This window comes from Amblyomma mixtum, unplaced genomic scaffold (genome assembly GCF_055824585.1).
Source record: "Amblyomma mixtum isolate Tamu unplaced genomic scaffold, ASM5582458v1 scaffold_36, whole genome shotgun sequence".
NCBI classification, from domain to species: Eukaryota; Metazoa; Arthropoda; class Arachnida; order Ixodida; family Ixodidae; genus Amblyomma; species Amblyomma mixtum.
The window spans coordinates 82,927-101,839 of record NW_028317733.1 but is presented as its reverse complement, the minus strand read 5'-3'; the positions used below and the strand labels follow the sequence as shown (position 1 = coordinate 101,839).

The following is an 18,913-nucleotide window of genomic DNA, read 5'->3' as shown; positions in this document are numbered from 1 at the left end:
CGCTCCTCGCGCATGCGCAGCTTGGCCTTTCCAGAGCTCCGCGAAATGGCTCAGCGACTAGCGTAGTGTTGCTTCCGCAACAAAAGGGCGGAGACTCGACACAAGTGCTACGGCAATAACCTGGAGGCGGCCTAAGCGGATTCCGTCGATTATGGCCACTGAAATGCCTTTGCGCTCGCGGTTACGGAACAATTCCGGCCGCCCCACTTTCTCTGCCTCCGTCGTGACTGCCTCCTCCTATGTTACCGATGAGGCAGCCGTCACTTTAGCCATCATCTCCTCCAACCCAAGCCCCAAATTATCAGACTCCAAAGCCGAAATCAAAAATTTCTGTAAAGTCCGCAGATATCCCAACCTCATCCTCTATCTCCTACTATCTCACCCCCCCTCACGCCCCACACACACACACACACCATCCAGCTCATTGGGCGACCGCGCTGCGCAGCTCGGAGCCGAGCCTCGTGCAATAGGCGGACTGGGTCGCCCAGGCGTATACGAGGTCTGTTAGAAAAGTACCCGACCTTTTGCCGAAGAAAAAAAACTGGCATAACTGGAGTGTTGGAAACCTAATCACCTTCAAAGTAGTCTCCTTGGGACTTCACACACTTCTCCCAGTGGTGCTGCCATTGTTGGAAGTATTCCGAAAAGGCCCCTTTCGGAATGGAGTTTAGCTCAGCTGTCGTTGCAGCCATAATGTCCTCTCTTGCCTGAAATCGCGCTCCTTTCAATGGCCTCTTGATTTTGGGAAACAGCCAGAAGTCACCGGAGGCCATATCAGGAAAGTAAGGAGTCTGTTGAACTACAGCAGTCTGGTTTTTCGCAAAAAAAGTGTGAATTTAGTGGGAGGAATGTGCAGGAGCATTGTCATGATGGATGCGCCAATTTCCTGTTGACCTCAATTTCGGCCTCTTGCGCCGCACAGCACCATGCAGGCGACGGAGGACATCCCTGTAGTATTCTTTTGGTCAATGTTTACTTTGTGGGGTGGGTACGCGGGGTGTGCCACACAGAGGGAGTCAAAGAAAGCAGTTAGCATCACTCTGACACAGCTGCGCACTTGGCGGGCCTTCTTTGGTTTTGTTGACGTGGAATGCTGCCATTGTGACGACTGGGATTTGGTTCCCAGGTCGTACCTGTACACCCAAGACTCGTCACCAGCGATTATGGTGTCGATGAAGTCGGGGTCACTGATTGTGGAATCCAGCATATCCTGTGAGACTTCAACATGAAGCTGCTTTTTCTCCACCGTGCGCAGCTTCGGCGCGAATTTCGCCGCATCTTTCTCCATGGCAAAATTTTCGGTGATAATGGAATGTGCAGAAAAATTGGTGATGTCCACCTCTTCCACAATTTCTCGGATAGTCACACGACGGTCCCGCGTCACCACAGCGTTCACTTCGGCAATGACCTGGTCATTTCGGTATGTTGATGGCCGACCGGAGCGTGACTCTCTCTGCACCGATGTGCGGCCGTTTTTAAACCAATTGTACCACTGCTTATTCTGTGTGCTGCTCATAGCATTGTCACCGAAAGCCGTCTGAATATTCCGAATGGATTCCACTTGGCTGTCGCCTAGTTTCTGGCAAAATTTTATGCAGTAGCGCTGCTCCTGTCGCTCCGCCATTTTCCTTGCAATAAAAAACCGACGAGAGCACTGCGCACTGCCTCACTCAAACGCGCTGCGTGCCAGTGACTGACGCTATCGGCAGGCGAGAAAAAATTTGTGCATGCGCACGAAGGTTCAAGGTAGGCTGGTGCAAGCGTGCTTGTTTCAAATCCATCAGGTGTTCGTAAAAAAAAATAAAGTCGGATACTTTTCTAACAGACCTCGTATAAGCTCTTGGCCATGCTGCGGGGTTGACATGCAGCGTTATGAACGGCTCCGCCCCTCCCACTCGGCTAATAAAGTTCATTGCCCCTCTGCTCGTACCACTCGTACCTCGAGACAAGCTCGGGCAGCGGTGTCGACCGCGATAGCTCTGCAAATCTTAAAGGAGAAACACCTTCCGAGGAGAGCGCCTCAACTCGCTCAATCACTGCATGGTGTTGTTATGAGCACCTCAGTCAATTAATTACTTCTACACGAAACAGGGAACCCACAATCTCGCGCAAAAGTTTGCGAGCCCCTCCCAGCGACTTTTTCATGCTCGCACCCTCCTCTGTCGCTCGCACCTGCGTATACAAGGTGAGATGCGACTATTGGGTAGATTCTTTCAGACCTCAGGCAGATACCGTAGCCGCGGCCAATAAGTCGCGCAGCTCCGGCGATTCAAGAAGCTTCGCCAGCGGCGGTGGAGCTGGCAGAGGACCCACGCGGCGACCTTCCAGTGTGCAAAAAGTGACGAGAGGAGAGGAAAATGCGCGAAGACGCTTGAATTCATATCTTGACTACAGATAGCATCTACAAAGCGCATTAAAGAAATTTCTGCTGGACAATATTCGTGAAGCGGTCTGCTTGAACATCCCATACAGAACAACTTTATTAGAGCCCTTTTCAGCGCCCTTTTAATTGTTCCTCCGCTCACTAGGCTGCGTATTACGGGGCTGCGATCGGCATGGGAAACTGCTGTGTAGCGACTATGCTCGGTAACGCTTCGTTTTACGCGACAGCATATACAGCTCGTTCGGCCGAAAAGCCTTCGGCGCCGTAGCCGTAGATGTCGGCACCGCGCATCGGAAAAAAAATCTTATTATGCCGACCGTTCGCCGCAGAATGGTCCGGATGGTGTCATACGATTCAGCGTTTCGTGCTGCATAAGCTTACTGTGTAAGTTGGAGCCTATAGCTCACGTCAGGGATTCGAATCGGCGACATATAATCGGGGTAACCGGCGACCTATGTCGGGGCCTGCCTGAAAAAATATTGTATCATGCGCGGTCCGGGTGTCCACCAAGACAAGTGGGACTGTTACTGCGTCATTTCTCTTCCTAAAAAAAACCAATTGTTCATTTGTACAACGGCCGGGCAAGGCGTCGCGCCGGACGGTCGATGGGGTTCCGTGTACTCCATGGCAGCTCTGCAAGACGCTGTCGCGTTTTCACTCTTAAAAGCGAAGCCTAAGCGTTGTCCATTTTTTTTTCATGTCGTTTACCTGTTTTTCACGGCTTACATAACCCGAAAACTGCGACCAATTACAGAGGATAAAAGATCGGCCAGCACACGGGCGTCCTTTGCGTTTCGTCTTCATCTAAACGCGGTTGCCCAGGCCGGGACTTGATGCCGCGCCCTCGCCTTCGGCAGCCGAACGCTGTAGCCGCCGAACCGCGGCGGCGGGCCCGGTTGGTTGCGACTGAGAGAAGGATGAAAAGGAAAAGTGCACGGGCCTGCCAACTGGCTCCTGCCGAGCCACCACCGCTGCCACGTGCAGATAGAAGAGAGTTTAAAGATAAGAAGACAGAATAAAAGAGAGAGTAAAGACGCGCGGCGCAACAACCGCGTCCGCCGGAACGGACGCTGGCTGAAAAAAAGATACACGGCCGCAGCCCGAAGGCTGCGAGCCGAATGCCACAGATATTCTTTCTGCGGCGGGCTTGTTGTTGTGACTGAGAGAAGGATGAAAAGGAAATTGCACGGGCCTGCCTACTGGCTCGAGCCAAGCCACCACCGCTGCCACGTGCAGATAGAGGAGAGTTAAAAGATCAGAGGAAAGAGAAAAAGGAAAGAAAAGACGGGCGTCGCAGCAACAACTGCGTCCGCCGGAGCGGACGCTGCTCAAAAAAAAAAAGATAAGCGGCCGAAGCCGCGCTCGCGGAAGCGAGAACAGATACTTACTCTGCGGTGGGCCCCAGGCGACATTTGTATATATATATGCTTCGGAACTTCCGAGAAGGTCTCTTTCCTCCCCCCCCCCGCCCTAATTGGATCGTTTCAAGCACACGTGACACCTTTCAGCCAATGATATATGTCAAGATCCCTGAGTGGCAGTTTGGATTTGAAAATTCTGACGGCGCGCGGTAATTTGCCGCTGTGTGGTGTTGGCGCGCTGTTCTTGCTGTTTCTGGTTGCAGAGAAAATGGCCGGAAATGAGGGTGACCAGGGTAAGTGCACGTTTTATTGGCTTTATGCCGTGCTGACTTGCGCTCTGTTGCGAAGCTACTTGTCTTCGTGCAGTCTTCCACGTATTTGCCGCGAACGCGCGTACGGCTGCATGACGCACTGCGCCTTTGTTTGCGTGTGCCACCATTGTTTGCATATGACGCAGAGCTCGAATTAGTGTTTTCTTACACATTGTAGTAACTCTTTATACCGACTTAGGCTATTTCATTCTCAGGGGCAGACAAAAATCTCGCAGATGCCCCAACCGTGCTTGCAAACGGAGCGCTTGAGTGCTCTTCGAAATGTGGAGCACTTGGTTGCACGCACGCGGATATAGCGCATTAAAAACAAAAAAAAACGTGATGGTCTCTTCAGGTGATTTCGCGCGTCTAGCTTGAAACCCTCGCGAAGGGCCTACGGCCTACTGCGTGAACGTCGGTCTATCGGCCAGTCAGCGGCCTGTGAACGAGCAAGCTGGCGAAAAAAATTGCGCGCACGCGCGCGCGCAGTTGGTTTTCCTCTTTCCCACCTGCTATCTTTTTGTGCCAGACCTCGTACGCTGCATCCTGCACGTCGCTAGTAGTTAGCCTGAGCCTCATTTTTTTACGGCGAAAGCCTTTAATGCCTCATACTGTCGTTAGCAGACGCGTCGGCAGCAGTGCCGACAGACGCGTAGGCAGAAGTGTCGACAGACGCGTCGGCAGGAGTGCCGACAGACGCGTCGGCAGAAGTGTGGACAGGCGCGTCGGCAGGAGTGCTGACAGACGCGTCGGCAGAAGTGCCGACAGACGCGTCGGCAGGAGTGCCGACAGACGCGTCGGCAGGAGTGTCGACAGACGCGTCGGCAGGAGTGCCGACAGACGCGTCGGCAGGAGTGTCGACAGACGCGTCGGCAGATGTGTGGACAGACGCGTCGGCAGATTCGTCCGCCTTTCGGCGTTACTGCTTCAAAAGGCTCAAGGTTCCAGAATGAATAAAGCCACATCTACTGAATGCATGGGCTTCATAAATAAAAAAGGAGTAAAGTCAGGAAAAGGAAAATAAAAATAACAAAATACATAAAAATAAAAACAAAATAAAAATAAGATGTGAAAAATAAAAAAACAATAAAACTAAGAAAACGAGCAAAAAAATAAAAAAAATATGAAAAATAAAATTAAATAAAAACAAACTGGCCAGGAAACGCTTTCGCCTTGCAGCACTTTAGAGAGCCAAAGTGCCCCCTGAATTTTTTTTTATTACGCTTAAGATCATTTCTCGCTGCGGTGCACCACTAGCTCGGGTTGGTCACTTGAGATTGCTTAAGAACTCACGAAATGGAGTGGGCTCGGAGACAGCACGGCGATGCGGACTACTTATGCCAACCGTTTCTTCATTGTGCAGATTTTCGCATTCCTGACATCTTCTGGATACGCCGCCTTCAACGAAAGCACCGTCCTGTTCGCGCCTTATCACGAGCCTTGGATTCCAGTGGAAACGTGCCACAGCACAGAGCAAGACAGTCTAATCTACAGCGCTGCGGCTTTAAAGATCCCGCCAACTACCTTCACATCATCGACTACAGTGACGTCATCCCTGCCCGACGATATAAACCAAGCGTCGCCACAGGGACCCTTCAGTGGGCTCGGAGACAGCACGGCGATGCGGACTACTTATGCCAACCGTTTCTTCATTGTGCAGATTTTCGCATTCCTGACATCTTCTGGATACGCCGCCTTCAACGAAAGCACCGTCCTGTTCGCGCCTTTTCACGAGCCTTGGATTCCAGTGGAAACGTGCCACAGCACAGAGCAAGACAGTCTAATCTACAGCGCTGCGGCTTTAAAGATCCCGCCAACTACCTTCACATCATCGACTACAGTGACGTCATCCCTGCCCGACGATATAAACCAAGCGTCGCCACAGGGACCCTTCAGTGGGCTCGGAGACAGCACGGCGATGCGGACTACTTATGCCAACCGTTTCTTCATTGTGCAGGTCAGTTGCTATCCGTCTCTCTATAGCAAGAAAACCGGAGATCGTTGCCTTTTGCTGTTTCCGAGCCCAGAAGTGCTTATTTTTGTGATATCTGAGTGTGCTGATGTCGTGAAAGTGTTATTACTAATTGCTGGTGATGTTGAACTAAATCCTGGCCCTGGCCCTGGTACGAGGGCTAATACACAAAGCATGGATCTAGAAGAAATATCAAAGCTGCTTCGCGACGTACACTCAAGAACTGTCGCGGTGCAAAACAGCCAAGAGCTACTTCAAGCTTCAGTTACTGAAATTAGCAATAAGCAAGATAGCTTAGGTCAAAAACTGACAGAAGTTGTCGACCGGCTAACATGCCTGGAAGAAAAGGTGTCTGTTATCGACACTCTGCAAACTGATATGCTGGCGACACAAGAAAATATTGAAACCCTCCAGCAGGAATGTGCTAACTTACACGCACGCCTAGATGACGCCGAAGATAGATCCAGGCGCAATAATCTAATCTTTTATAACATACCTGAAGTGCCCCAAGAAAGCCCATCGGACGCTGAACAAAAGTTAATTTCAGTACTCTCCGAATTACCAGCCTTTTCTTCTTTAAGCTCCGATGACATTGAGCGTGCACATCGGCTCGGACGTGCCGGAGAGAATTCTTGCAGGCCCATTATCGCCAAGTTTGTTCATTCCAAGACTAAGGATCTAATTCTGTCCAATCGAGACACGATAAAAAAGAACAAGGTTTCTGTCGGCGAAGACTTCTGTCCCTCAACTAGGCTAGCTAGAAAAACGCTTTTACAATTTGCCAAGACTCGCAGCACGTCATACCAGTTGAAGTATAAAAGGCTCCACATGAACGGGAAGTGCTACACCTACAACCCTACCACGAAAACCGTCATTGAATCTCAACTAAACAAGGCTGTGACCACCCAGAAACCTGTCACTGACCTTGCGCTATCCTCTAGCCCTTCTCCCAGTGGCGTCATCCAACCTTCTAGTTTATCACCTTAGCGGTCACAGAGGGGTCGTGGACCTTTTAATGAGCTTTCCGTTGTGTATACTAATATTCGAAGTGTCCTGAAAAACCGTGAACAGTTAAGTTCATTTATTGATTCTTGTGCAGCCCACGTAGTAGTACTAACAGAAACATGGCTCTCAAGCAAAATACGCGACCATGAAATTTTAGAATGTAACAAACGCTACAACTTTTACCGTAATGATAGAAATTGCCGGCCAGGTGGCGGAGTACTAATTGCCGTAGACCATAACATATCCTCATGCGCAATACATGTGACAAGCAATCTAGAAATAACGTGGGTTTTATTAAACATAAAAGGCAGGAAGATCACAGTCGGTGTATGTTATCGTCCACCACCCAGAGACCTCGAATTCATTAACAACCTACACGATGTCATTAATCTAATCTGTGTTCGGTATCCTGGTTCTCCTATTTTTCTTTTGGGTGATTTTAATTACCCTAATATCTCCTGGGGCGTGGATGGCCCCAGTAGTCTTCCTACTGATTCAGAATCTAAATCTTTTATTAACTTGTGCTCAACGTTCCATTTTTCTCAAATCGTCACACTGCCTACAAGATGCACTAGTCATTCTGAAAACACTCTTGACCTTATCTTAACTACATGCCCTGAATCAATTTCAAACCTCAGCATTCTTCCAGGACTTAGCGACCACTCACTCCTTGAATTTACGCTCGGATTCCCTGCCCCCCGAGCAGGAAAAAAAATGAAGATTGTTAGGAATTACAGCCGAGGAAATTACGACGAAATTAATCGTGCATTATCTTCTTTTTGTGACGAATTTTTGAGAAATTTTGAACATCGCAGCCTACAATTAAACTGGGACTTGTACAAAACCAAAACAGCCGAGCTCATCAACAAGCACATCCCCATACGAGTAATTAAGTGCACCAAATCACCATGGTATAATAAAGCTCTCGGAAGACTAGCCAATAAAAAGAAGCGTTTATACCGCCTAGCTAAAACCTCAAAACTATCAGAGCGATGGCAAGCCTATCGCACCGCGAATGCTAGTTACAGTCGCGCTTTACGGGAATCCAAACGCTATTTCTTTCAACACACCCTCCCCAATCTGCTACGTTCAAATCCTCGACAGTTCTGGCGAACAGTAAAAGGCCCTGAAAGCGATAGGATGATTATTAACTCCAGTGATGGTCTACCGTTAACAGATGAACAATGTGCCTCTACATTCAACGATTTTTTTGCAGCATCGTTCTCTAGTCATGCAGACGTCCCTAAACCTCTGTTCGACATACCTCCGCTATCGCCAATGCCTCCCATCACAGTTAATCCAGCTGGTGTCGAAAAGATTATTGATTGCCTGAAGCTCTCTTCTGCTTCTGGTCCTGATGGTATCACTTCAAAATTCCTTAAAAACACCAAATTTTATTCATCTATCATCTTAACAAAACTTTTCGACCAATCTTTATCCACCGGCTTGGTTCCTGATGATTGGGCGGTAGGGAAGGTGGTTCCCACACATAAAAATGGTGACAAACATGATGTTAAAAACTATCGCCCCATATCTTTGACATGTGTTCCATGCAAAATTCTTGAGCATATCATATCATCCCAAATCGCTACCCATCTTGATTCTCAATCTTTTTTTCATAGTTCCCAACATGGCTTCAGAAAATATTATTCATGTGAAACGCAGCTGGCATCTTTCACTCACTTTCTTCACAGCGTCCTCGACCACGGCGGTGTTGTCAACTGCATATTTTTAGACTTTTCTAAGGCTTTTGACAAGGTATCACACACTCTACTCCTCTTTAAATTACACCAACTTAACCTGGATCCCAACGTTTTTGCATGGTTGAGAAGTTTTCTTACTAATCGCTCCCAATACGTAACGATTAACGAAATCGACTCCAATTATGTCCCCGTTGATTCCGGCGTGCCACAAGGCTCCGTTCTTGCTCCCTTGCTCTTTCTAATTTACATAAATGACTTACCCACCAAAATTCAATCTCGCGCTGGCCTTTTCGCAGATGACTGTGTAATTTATCGTGAAATAACCAATCCCAATGACGAAAAGATTCTGCAATCAGACCTTAACGCAGTAACTGCATGGTGTCAGGATTGGTTAATGACTCTTAACTCTAACAAGTGTAACTTAATGCATGTATCTCGAATTAACTCTAATGTTTCTTCTTATATTCTTCAGGATTCCCCGCTTGAACAGGTAACATCTTACAAATACTTGGGCGTCTTATTTTCATCCAAATTATCATGGGAACAGCACATCAACTATATAACTAGCAACGCTAACAGATCTCTAGGCTATCTGAAACGTAATTTTGCGAACATTTCTTCATCTCTTAAATTACAATTTTATAAAACACTTATCCGTCCAAAGCTTGAGTATGCTGCTTCTGTATGGGATCCCGGCCTTGATCATCTGGTAACAACCATCGAAGCTCTTCAGAATCGGTCTGCTCGCTACATTCTCAGTAATTATCATCGTACTGCCAGCACAACTAACATGAAAAACACATTACACCTACCTCCACTCTCCTTGAGACGTCAGATACAGCGACTTTGTTTGCTCCATAAAATATACTACCACGACACACTTCACAATCTTTTACTCCACCGGCCCTCTTATGTGTCACATCGCGTGGACCATCGTCATAAAATTGGATCTTTCGCATGCCACACGAATACCTTTCATAATTCATTTCTCCCGCGCTCAATAACAGAGTGGAACCACCTTCCCGAAGATCTTGTGTCTATTACTGATGTTACATTGTTCAAAAATGCCTTAAAAGCTCATTTTGGTGTTCCTGATTAATCGTTACGCACTGCTTATTTATTTTTTACCCCCGTATTACTACTTGTATTGTGTTCTACAGTTATATTTTGGTGTTCCTTACTTGTAGTACTTGTATTGAATTCTTGGATGTTTATTGTTACCTTCTGGTGTTCCTTACTATTTTTGCACTGTTTTTGACACCCCTATATATATGTGTATATATATGTATATATATATATATATATGTGCCTGTGCTTTTATCTTAATTATGTTGAGTATTCCACTCCCCTCTGTAACGCCCGACCCGGGCCCTGAGGGTATTCGAAATAATAAATAATAAATAATAAATAAATCTAAAGATGTCAACAGGCTAGAAAGAAAAAAAACGTGCGAAATAAAAGATATGTTGAACTTCAATTTATTTCCGTGCAGCACCTAATGAGTAAACCGTAGTCGTTCACTGCAACTCAGCTGACGGCGCAGAGACTGTGCGCGAGCAAGCGTTTATGTTTGCACTTTGAAGAACTTAGTTGGTAACCTGGAAAATTAGCTTTTCTTTCCTCTTTCAGAGCGAGAATTTGCGAATTTTTTGTCGGAGTTTGGTCGGGGTCTTGAAGAAATGACGGAGGCGCGGCGACAGCAGAGCGACTTATTGTCAAGAATGCTGACCACCATCGAGGAAGGCATGCGACAACAACAAGAAAGCTCGTAGGTACCATCCTGGCCCAAAGAGAGTAGCCACGCCCATGTCGAATTGAATATACTTTTATTGTGAATGTTAATGATCCATTTCAAGAGCGAACAGGCGGCTCACGTACAGCGCGTTCAAGTGTTGAAGTCGGTGGAGCCGCGCGCGGCCCCGCGATTTTCGTATCTGCTGATGATAAGGGGTGCGAACTCTGGCGACCCCAGGCAACGCATCTCCCATTTTAAGGCGGAAGCCTTTAATGCCTCATACTGTCGTGACCAAGGAATGTTAGCAAATGTGTCCGCGTTTCGGCGTCACTAAAAAGAGCAACTATGTCGAGGGTGGGAATCGAACCACGGGCTTTGGCATTTGAACTCCGCCACCAAGGCTCAGGGTTCCAGCATGAAAAATTCAGGGGGCATTTTGGCTGTTTAAAGTGCGTAGAGGCGAAAGCGTTTTCTGCACCACTTTCGCTGCTTCTGGGGCACTGGTTGCGTCACGTATAATTAAGTACTAATTACTAAGTGATGACAAATCACTAATGAATGGTTAATTACTTAATAATGACTGAATACTAATTAACTACTAATTAATGACGCTTAAGCTTCGCCTTTAGGAGTGGAACGCGACAGCGAGGGAGTCCACGGAACGCCACCACCCGTTCGGCGCGTTGCCTTGTCCTTTGAACGCAACGCTTTTTGAGGAAACGAAATGGCGCATTAATTATCTGTCATCTCGGTGGACACCTGAACCGCACCGTAGAAGAAGGGAGGAAGTGGGAGTGAAAGAAGACAAAGAGGGCCCGTAATGAAGAAAATGAAAATTGTATTTGAGGAAACGAAATACGCAGTAACTGTCTCACATATCTCGGTGGACAGCCGACAGAATTCAGGGGGGCACTTTTTTGACCTAAAGTGTGGTCACTGATGTGTGGTTAAGATAAGCTTCGCCTCTAAGAGTGGAACGCGACAGCGTCTTGCAACGCTGCCAGGGAGTCCATAGCACGCCATCGCCCATTCGGTTATACGCCTCGCTCGTCGGTAATTTGGTTTCGGAGGAAAGGAAATGTATCTGTCTCTCATATCTCGGTGGACACCTAAACCTCACCGGAAGGGAAGGGAGGAGGTTGGGAGTGAGTGAAGACACCGTATTTACTAGACGCGCCTTTGTTTATTCCAAACCATCGAGCTGGCATTGCGGAGTGGATAGCATGCTCGTCTCGCACGCCGAATACCGGGGTTCGATTCCCGGGTTCGACCAATTTCCTACTCGGTTTTATTTACTTATATTGCCTGACTATAAAAGTTAATTAGGCTAATTAGGTAATTAAGCAATTAACTATAGCGCAGTCCCACTTGGAGCGTCACTATACGATCTCTTCAATTGGTTGTATGGTTACTAGGCAAAGTACAATTGGCCCCGTTTGAAATTCGCGCACTGTGACGTCATGACCGTTTCGACCAATTGAAAAGCGTGACATTTGTGTTGACAACTGCTGCTTAGAACGATGAGACATTAAAGGCTCCCGCCTTAATAAAGGCGCGTCTAGTGAATGCGTGGGTTTCATAAATGCAATAAAACAAATATGAATTACAAATACGATACAAAAATAGAGAATAAATTAAAACATAAGAAACAAAAATAAAAAAACAAGAAATGTGAAAAAGAAGAACAAAAAAAAAATAAAAGTGTGCCAGGAAAGGCTTTCGCCTTGCAACACTTTAGAGAGTCAAAGTGGCCCCCGAATTTTTACATCCTGGCCCTTACCCGCACCACCCCATCGGCTGTCCCATTTCTGGGCGCATGGGTGGACGCATTTGATGTCATCGAATTTTCATTCCATTTCAACGCCGGCGCAGTTCTGGCGAACATCCAGGAAGTGCAGTCTCTAGCTGCATCAGGCCAACGCGAAACAGCTAGAGACTGCACTTCCTGGATGTTCACCAGAACTGCGCCGGCGTTGAAATTGAATGAAATCGGGCTAGCGCGATATGCTGACTGATGCATCATAAGTGAACGGAAGCATCTGTTGCGGCAACTGCCCAAGCGTCTTGCAGTGAGAGCTCACTTCGAAATGCACGAGAAAACGGGGGCAAAATAAAGGTATTAAATTCAACACGGACGAGCGCCGTGTGCTCACTGTCTCGTGCTCTTCGTCTTCTTTTTTGCGTATTTCGAACTCAGCATGTGAAGTTACTTAACCGACTGGCCCGAGTAGTCTTGTTGAATTCCATTGAAGGCATCCCGCTTGTTTTTTATCCCAGGGAATGGACGTGTGGGCCTCCTGGAAATTACCGTATTAGCGCGAATTTAACCATCCCTTTCTGAACTGCATTGAACCAGAGGAGGCTTATTTTTGCATTAATGCGGTAAGCACTGCATACAATAGCTTGCAGCCCTGTGTGCACCATAATATTTAGAGATTTAGAGAAGAAAACTAGTCACAGTTAGAACCTTAGAATGTATATGGCAACAGCAATCTTTGGGATTAGCAAACTTGCTTCCGGATTCGTTTCTGCTTACAGGCGCCAGCATCAGCAGACACCAAACCAACCACAGAAGAAGAAGCGAGGAAGTCGAGGAAAATGAGAACAGCTGGGCTTGTTCAATGCAGACTGAGGGGATATTAATATGTCCCCTGAGATTAATAAATGCGCTCTGTTGGTTTTTTGATCTCTCTTATTCAGTTAATATCTGTATTGTTTATTGGCACCGTGTAATTCCTCAAGTGCAGAGTATCAAATACCTCGGAGTAATTTATGGCCCATCACTTTCTTGGCGGGCCTATATAGAGCAAACCAGTGTGAAAGGAGTCCGAGCAGTCTGTATGCTGTGCAGGCTGAGCAACGTTCGTTCCGGCATGAGAAGACACTCGCTTCTTATGATTTATAGGATGTATGTCTATCCAGTACTACAGTTCGCCTGCGTCCTGTTCTCTGGTGCACCTGCGTATAAACTTCGCCCCCTTCTTCTCTTCGAGCGGGAGGCATTGTGTCTCTGTCTGAGCCTTCCAAAATTTGCGGCCAATTCCGTCTTATACCTGGAAGCACGTATTTCATCATTGCCTACAAGATTTTGGCTCTTAACAGTACAAAGACTGGTAAAAATGTGCGATACGTCGCTTCGTGCTTCAAATTTGATCTTCCTTCATCAGCCAAGGCCCTTTTTCACCGAAAGCTGGTCTCGTTTCTGTACTCGACAGATATGTTTTGTGAAATCCCTCCCTGACCCCTTAAAAGTCCTCATTTTGGACATCCCTCCGGTGTGCACCAATTCTTCATCTAGGTATTCAGGTTGTCTTTGACGATATCTTTACAATTCCAAAACATGCAAAATTAATGCCTTCCCATTTGCTTAATGGTTTAATACAGGATTACTTGATGCGCTTTAACTCTCATCTGTCGTCTGTCGCTTTAACTGCGACAGACGCCTCACAGTCTGAAGGAAAGGCCGGTGCTGGTATTTTCTCCCTCTTCCTTGATTGGCCATACTCACTCCGCCTTCACGATTACACTTCCATTTATCTGGCCGAGTTTCTAGCAGTATATAGTCCTGGCATTGCCCAAGTTAAATAGCTCTTTGTCTTCTTTCATAATTATGACGGATTCTTTATCCCTGTGCTCATCTCTCACCGCATCTGCAGGATCTCAAGCACTCCGCTCACTCAAATGCTTGATTCCGCCCCATGTGGGTTTGTTACGGTTGGTGTGGGTGCCTGGGCACCAAGGAATACATTTTAATGAGGTAACTGTCATACCCTGGCGAAGAGATCCCTTCAAGGCCCAGTCGTATCTCTCCTTCCGCCCAGCGCATATATTACTGCGGCCAGGTTTCGCAGGTATCTGCTCTTAAAAGAATTTGCAGCATCAACACTGACCTCCTCTCCCGAATTCCTGCACCCCCTTTACCCGTGGTGCAGTAAAGGATGGCGACTGTGCAGGCTGGAGGTTTCCTTCATGCATCTACGTTGTCGCGTACCTCAATTAAACCTCTACATTCAAAGATCTGGTCTGGCAGTCGCAGTCTCCCCATTGTGCCCGCTCTGAGCTGAACCCAAAACGATAGATCACTGCTTGTTGACCTGCCGCCGCCTCTCCTCTTTACGGAGGCGCCTGTCAGAGCATCCGTTGCGACAGCTCGGTCTGAGTCTGCCTGCTGGGGTTGTTCGGTCTATTGGGGCTTCCTCCCTTGGGCACAGTAACTGGAATGTGCTCTCCCCCCATTCATACTTCCCTTCCAGACACGAAACGGCTGCCGTCCTAAGCTCTTTCTCATGTTCAAAATTTATCTGCTACCAAAGCTTCCTAAAATGGTGAGTGTAGCCCTGTTCCGTCTTTCAGTCACCGATCTCACAGTGTCCGTTATTTTATTTCAATTAACAAATCTGAATTCTCTTTTATTTACTTACTTATTGTTGTTATTATTATTATTATTATAATTATTATTACAATTATTATTTTTTGTATTATTAACTGTCAAAATTTTTAATTTTACTCCATTTTTTAACGTTTCGAATCAGTCACCGCCTGTGTCCTGGCTAATCCCCCGCAGTGGGTGCGCGCCTTTATTTTGGGCACAGCAACAACAACAACAACAACAACAACAAATGCTCATTCGCGAGTGACTTGCCTGTGCACGAGGAAAAATGGTGAGCAGGTGCCATCTAAAACTCGGAATTCTCATTTATCCCGCACTGTTTGTAGAGAATCATGCGGCTTATTAATGAGCAAATTTAACTTTTCTAGTTTGTTTTCCCTTCACTTTAAACGCATACATTATGAAATGATCATGTTATCTTGGATACAGCTCTCTTATCTGCCTTTGCATGTGCAATTCCACTTTCCAGTTTCCGTGCAATTCCAGCTTGCATGTGCAATTCCAGTTTCCAGTGCAATTCCAGTTTCCAGTGCAATTCCAATTCCAGTGGTGTTCCTTTCTTGTTAGTGTTCTTGTTGCGCCGCCGTTCATTTCATCATGCACCAACTCGCCCCTCAGGCCATCCTTCTGAATTCCAGTTTGTGTTTGCATTTGGATGAGACGTTGAGCAGTTTTCTTTAGTGCCCAGCCTCCAGTACGACCCCTTTCTGCTTGTCTTTCAATTCACTGACATCGCACACAGGCCCATGTGCTGTGCTATGTCAGTGCTCGTTAATGAACATCCAGTGGCCTCAATTTCCGCAGCCCTTCACTATGGGGTCTCTCATAGCCTGAGTCGAATTGAGACGTTAAACCCCAACAACCAACCAACCAATTCATTTTGCATGCTTGGTTTTGTTCAGGTAAATGAATTCAGCAAAAAAGTTTCGCAGTGTCTGGCTGCATCGGCTGTTCAGATGGGTCTTATGATGTCGAAGCAGACAGATTTGAAGAAGTTGCCAGTGCCTCCATTGAAAGAAACCCTTCAAAGATACGTGGAGTCAGTCAAGCCACTGTTACACCTGGCAGACTTGAGAAAACACTAAAGGTAGGTAGAACTTCTTGTCTAGCATTAGTAAGCTTTGCGCAAACAACACTTTAAATTTTCATGTGCTTGAAACAAGTTCATTGACTACAGCTGCTTGCTCTTGCTTTTAGTGAGATCTAGATCTTTGCTTGGAGAAATCTAAACTGTTGCTAGAAGGAAGCTGCGTAACGTGCCAATATGTGAATCGAGGTGTATTATGTATTCTTGTTAAGTTTTGAAAACAAGGTTTTGCATGCTGTTTGAATTGATAATCAAATCGGGGCATTTTTAAATGCCGTTATAAAAGGGCTGATGAGGCAGTTAGACTGTGTGGCATTTTTTACCATATTTATAACTGTAGAGGAAGGTTCCTTTGATTTCACCTTGAATTAAAGGGATGCAGCTAACATGGCAAGTAGCCTACTGCTAACTTTTAGCTGCTGTTTTATGTAGTAGAAATGGTGTCCAATGCTGTATCAACAACTGTGCTGCATGAAAGCCTCACCTGTGGGAACAGAATTAATTAAGTACTGTATGTTTGATCATACTGAATGATGGTGTTGAGAGACTGAACTTTGGGCATATATGCCCCCCCTTGCTTCTTGCATTTGTACTTTGCCTTTTTCTTTTCTCCTTGATTTGAGCATCTTATCATAGGTGCTTCTGTATGAATGTTTCGCTATTCGTGCCAAAAGTTTGGTTGTTCAGCACGATAGTGTTTCACATTTATCTACAATTGCACTCAAGAGCAGCTAGGCATATTACCTCTCATCAATGTTCAAAGTGCTAGCCATTAAGGTGTATTTTTATACAAGTGTTATTATACCTGTGATAATGCTGTGTTTTAGTTTGATCTATGAGTGGTGCTGTACGCTGACAGCAGAAAGCATGGCAAATGAGGTATGACATATGGAGCTTCATTGCTTTTGCCAGTGGTTGCTAGTTTTTGTTATAATTTGTACTATCATCACTAGTTACACTGCATCTACCATGGGCTGTCAGTGTATTGGCTTAAGACTATGCACAAGACTGCTCATTTCAATTGATAAATTTCATTTTTAGCATTGTGTAGATTACTTTTTGCTGTATGTCACAGTGGCGCTAGCTATTTGAACTGGTGTTGTGTGGATGTGTACTTTTTGACCCTTGAAATGCCAATGGCAGTTGCATTTTTTATGCAACTTGTCTAGTGCTGAACCTTTGAGCACTTTGAAGTGGCTTTTTCAATACCTCTGCATTCTGATTTCAAGTACTTTCTTGGGTAGAACCTGACTTGTGCACAAGTAACCTTATGATAAGTTTCAGAATATATAATTTATCTGCTGAAAAGCCAGGAAGCTGTGAGCATAGAAGACTCACTGAAAGCATACAAATAGTGCTCATCAAAAACGGTGTGGCAGCCACTGACCATGTGCATTTACTTTGCTAATTATTGCGACAGTGGAGCTATAAAAACAAATATCTTTCCATGTTATTGGGTATTTTGAACCAGCCTACATATACCCTTATTTGCTGCCAGTATGGTCAGATGTGGAACCAAGCTGTTTCAGAACTATTGTCCATGTTTTTATGCCGGTCACATACTGCGGGGTATTCTGCGCAGGAGGTTTTTAAAAGTAACTGCATGCAAATTATCAGTTTGCATCCTCTTAAACCCGGTGTTATGAAAAAAGCAGCTTGAGATGTGCCTGAATTTCGTTTTCTTGTACTGGATTTTCTGATATGGCCACCCATGTGACAGCAAAGCTTTGGAATCTCTCATTTGTATAATCTGCGGCTTTTTCACTGAAAATTTGAGTGCCATTTCAGATTCTTCGTCATACACCTGCAAGCACACATCCCCTTTCTGCTATTAGCACCACTTTGGGCGGAGTTATAATGCCAATTTTGTCCTGTCATAAACATGCTTTCAAGTATCATTATGATTAATACTTAAAGATGAAATTTTAAGGCGGAAGCCTTTAATTCCTCATTGTTGTAAGCAGGAGTTGTCGACAGAAATGTCACGCTTTTCAGTTGGTCGATATGGTCCTGACGTCAAAGTGCGCGAATTTCAAACGGGGCCAATTGTACTTTGGCTAGTAACCATGCAACCAATTAAAGGGATCGTATAGTGATGCTCCAAGCAAGTGAGAGTATGTTTAGTTAATTGCTTAATTAACCAATTACCCTAATTAAACTCTCTAGTCAGATCAGATAAATAAATAAAGCCGAGTAAGAAATTGGTCGTGTGTGGGAATCGAACGCCGTTCTGCGGAGTGCGAGACAAGCATGCTAACCGCTCCGCTTTGCCATGGATGGTTTGGAATGAACAAAGGCGCGTCTAGTGAATAGGGTGTCTTCATTTACTCCCATCTTCCTCCCTTCTCCTTATTGGCTAGTTTCAGTGTCAGTTTCAGGTGTCCACCCAGATATGCGAGACAGATACATTTCCTTCCTCAAAAACCAATTTACTGAGGAGCAAGGCGTAGAGAACGGTGATGGTGTTCTGTGGACTCCCTGGCAGCGTTGCAAGACGCTGTTGCGTTCCCCTCTCAGAGGCGAAGCTTAACATCTTAACCACACATCAGTGACACAAGCAGCAACACCGCGCTTAAGGCTTCCTCCTCACCGCACTTTAGGTCAACAAAGTGCCCCCCTCAATTTTAGGTTTTTAAATGCTAAAGGCATGTTCGGCTGTTTTTGTCATTTTTGCTGTCCCATTCACATGAATACAAGTGGCAGAAGTTACCCTGCTTCATCATGTCATTGTTTCCTTACTATCCTTTCGGCAATTCCCAGGCTGTTTAGGAATTTGGAAAGCCAAAAGGAATAGGAGAGAAGTTGTATAAGGTACTGGAATCTAGAGCAACATCAACAGAAATCTGGGTCAGTGTGTGCTTTGTTATATTAGGTGGCATGTTTTTGCTCCTGAAAGCATTAACGACTGAAACTTTATGACCCAAGAGTTAAAGGTGAACATTACATTGGGGAACTAGGATGATGTC

At 45.9% G+C, this 18,913-nt stretch overlaps 1 long non-coding RNA gene across 2 annotated transcripts in view; it reads left to right on the top strand.

The window, feature by feature from the left end:
• LOC149324414 (uncharacterized) overlaps positions 1-13,153 on the top strand; it is a 114,774-nt gene extending 101,621 nt beyond the window's left edge. The window contains exons 1-3 of one of the 2 annotated variants that reach the window (XR_016286849.1): positions 3,997-4,037; positions 10,365-10,503; positions 13,009-13,153. This is a non-coding gene — a long non-coding RNA (uncharacterized LOC149324414). Of the gene's footprint in view, positions 1-3,996; positions 4,038-10,364; positions 10,504-13,008 lie in introns of those variants that run through there. The other variant, XR_016286848.1, reaches the window with a different exon arrangement.
• The last annotated feature ends 5,760 nt before the right edge of the window (positions 13,154-18,913 follow it).